The sequence below is a fragment of the Nanorana parkeri genome, unplaced genomic scaffold (genome assembly GCF_000935625.1).
Source record: "Nanorana parkeri isolate BGI_ZX_2015 unplaced genomic scaffold, ASM93562v1 scaffold1256, whole genome shotgun sequence".
NCBI lineage: Eukaryota > Metazoa > Chordata > Amphibia > Anura > Dicroglossidae > Nanorana > Nanorana parkeri.
Window position 1 is genome coordinate 717,604 of NW_017307524.1, and position 3,523 is coordinate 721,126.

General features: G+C 40.7%; 1 protein-coding gene across 1 annotated transcript in view; it reads left to right on the top strand.

Moving 5' to 3' along the window:
- The window catches only part of TOMM7 (translocase of outer mitochondrial membrane 7), a 16,387-nt gene that overhangs the window by 6,481 nt on the left and 6,383 nt on the right, over positions 1 to 3,523 (top strand). The gene's annotated exons all lie outside the window — the stretch shown is intronic.

Here is a 3,523-nt window from a genome sequence, read left to right on the forward strand (position 1 = left end):
GGGGGACCAGCAAAGGGCCTCCAACTTTTCGCAGACTAATGAATGATTACACCCACTGGAGTCTACAGAGATCTGAGTCATTATACTAAAGCGAGGTTCGCATGCATTGAGTGAGAGCAGTGCGGCCAGATGAAAGGCCGCATCTTTAGCCAATTGGCTTGCACGTAACAACCGAATGGACTACGCATCCTGACGCACGGGTTTATACACACGAGCCGATGGGCGGAAGATGACATTTTTTTTCTCGGAACTCTCAACTATGCAAGCTCTCGCAAGCTGATGTGCCGGCGTGAAAATGGCATGACACCCTGCACAAGAATGTTCGCGCTGCTTCAAATGCCGTGCGTCACATGCTTTACACTTCAGTTGTTTTACTAATATGGAGGATATCGAGTAAACCACTTGCTGACCGCGGTGTTAAACCCCCTTCCTGTCCAGGCCAATTTTCAGTATTCAGCGCTGCGGTAGTTTGACGTTTATTCAGTCATGCAACGCTGTACTGAAATGAATTTTATACCATTTTTGGGGACATATAATGGTTTCCTTTGGTCGTATTTAATCACCACTGGGGTTTTTATTTTTTATAATGAATAATGAAAAAAGTACTGACAATTTTGAAAACAAAACCTGTTTTCCCTACGTTGTTATAAAACATTATTACCCAATTTTTGGGTGAAACCTAAAGGATGAGGTCACGTTGGGTAAATGGACACCAAACATGTCAAGCTTTAAAGTTGCGCGCGCCCCCAAAATAGCCAAAACTTTTACCGCTAATCAATTTAGTGTTATCAGTGATTAATCGCCCTAGACTTATTGCTCTCACTCCGACATTCGTGGTAATATGTGTGCACATGCACGCGGGGGATTTTTTTTTTTTTTACACTTAATTTTGCTTTCACATGGGGGATAACAAGCTCCCTATTTGATAGAACACATACAGTGACAGGTCCTCTTTATGAAGACATCATGTCACCTAGGGACCCTCAAAGAAGCTGATGAAGCAGAGATCAGCTTCATTGACTTCTTCACTGGCTATAGCAGCCAGAGAAATGACAGCTAAAGGCGGAAGTGATGTAATGGACATCGCTTCCGCCTTCAGGCAATGCAGGAGAGATCAGCAGTGGGAGAGTGCTGATCTGCTCCGTTTACAGTGTCAGCAGCCACTGTGCCGGGCCCGCAGACGGGGACAGCTTTGTCCGGGATAACCCGCAGGGGAGGGAGCGCACACTGTTCGTTCTGAATGCTTGTATGGAACAGCTGCGGGATTCTGAAAAAAGATATACGGTAACGTCCACCCGCTGATGGGAGATTCCCGTCCGTCTGTTTATTTACAATGGGCGGACAGCAAGCGTTTTAAAAAAAAAACCACTTCTCTTTTTCCAGTGTTATTTGTCACCTAAATAGCTTTTTGTCCTAAATTTGCCATGCTTGACTTAAATCTTTCTAACAGTGTCACAGTTGGCTTCTAGATATCCTTAATATTATGGATTGGCTGAAAAGGTACATAATGGTTTCTTCAGTGCTGGTAGCGTTTTCCCAGAAGTCTGTGGTTTCATAGTAGATGACGTGGTTTTGACTCAAGAACTGTTTCATTATACTACAGAGGAAGTTTTCACAGCATTTGTCGTTCTGTGTGTGTACAAAGCGTGCATCATAACGTCATCCTTGTTTTATCCACGCTCTGTAATCTCATACAGAGGAAGTGAGAGCATTACTTGCATTATGACAACTTATCTGTTATTCATCAAGTCAGTTGTGACAGCATAGCTGGCGTATTTCAAAAGGTGGCCATACCCATTTTATTTATTATTGGTATTTATATAGCGCTGACAATTTACACAGTGCTTTACACAGTGCACACTCACATCGGTCCCTGCTCCCAAGGAGCTTACAATCTAAGGTCCCTATCTCACATGCATACATACAAGGGCCGATTTAGAGAGGAGCCCATTAACCTTCCAGCATGTCTTTTGGAGTGTGGGAGGAAACCAGAGTACATGGAGGGAACTCACACAAGCACAGAGAGTACATGCAAACTCCTTGCAGATAGTGTCCTGACCAGGATTTTAACTGGGAACCCCAGTGCAGCAAGGCAGAAGTGCTCACCACTATGTCACTGTATTGTAATCTTTTTCAGATTGACATATTTTCATCTTCATATTTTATAGCACTTCTGTCAGCCTACTTGGATTTAAATTGACTGGATTGTTTAGGAGATCTCACAACATGGATATTCTTCTTTAGCTCTACAAACAACTGTAATGTGCAAAGATCTGTCTAATTGTATACAAATTGGTATCCAGTTTTGATAAATCTAAGTGAGATTGTGCAGTCTGTATACTCAGATTAGGTCAGGTATCCCCTAATTGTCATCGCTGACCCCTTGTAGGTCATGTACCTTCTAAGAGTTTATAGGTTTAAAATCTCTTTTTAAAGTTTTCATCTATGAGAAACCTGTGGTATTGCTTCTGTAATTTTCCTGTAATTTGGAGCTGACGGCCCATTTCTGCAGAAACAAAGTATGCTTAGTTTTTGTCACAGTATTTGGCAAATGCACATTCAGATGCGTGTGATGTCACAAATAGTAACAGTGTACAGAATGCCATTGGCAGAAATTTGAATGGACTAGACTAGAATAAAGACATAGGGCAGAACCGTAAGAAAAACCTCTTAAAATGATGATCAGAAAGTTTAAAAAAAATAATAATTTATGTATTTGAGACTTCAAGAGGAATATATTTTTTTTAAGAAAAGTGGAAAAGTGTTTAGTGAATTCTGTCTGTTTATGTCTGTTTGCTGGAGTTAGAGGTCTCAAACCAACATTCTTTAAATGTAGTTATCGCTAACATTCGTAGCGAACAGTCTTGCCAAGATGCATTTTGTGTTCAGGTGTCCAATATATTAGATAGGTATGCTAGATATGCCTGTTCATTGGCTTGGCAAGGCAAAAAGGGTCCATTTACATCTTTTCCGGTCTGGTGTGCGCTAAAGCATCCTATTTTTTCTGAATGGGCTTTTGATGCAGCACAGTGGACCAGAAAAAGAACATGCACCTTTTTTTTGGGACACAGCGCATCACATGTGGTAGTGCACTGCAAAGCAGGTGTGTTATCCAAGTGCGTTGGGATGCCATTGAAAATGGATGGACCAATGCACTAATGCATGTATGGTGTGTTGTCATGTGTTACCTCAATTTATAGGTGTGTATGGGCCCAGTAAATCTTTACAATTCCTTTTGTGCTTGACTAATTTCTGGTCTTCTGGCTTCAGTAAGAAACAGATTTTACTACATAATTTGAGTGCTTGTAGCAGCACTTTTTTTTATGACTTTTATGCATAAAATAGCACTTCATGTCCTATTACAAGAGTTGGCATGTTACTTGCCTGTGCATAATATATAGTTAAATCTAACAGCAAATAAATTGTCCTGTAGTATGATCTTTAGTATTATGTTTTTCCTAACACTTTTTTTTTTTTTTTTTAAACTTTTTAAGGTTTAAAAGGGGAGCTGACCCTGGATTGC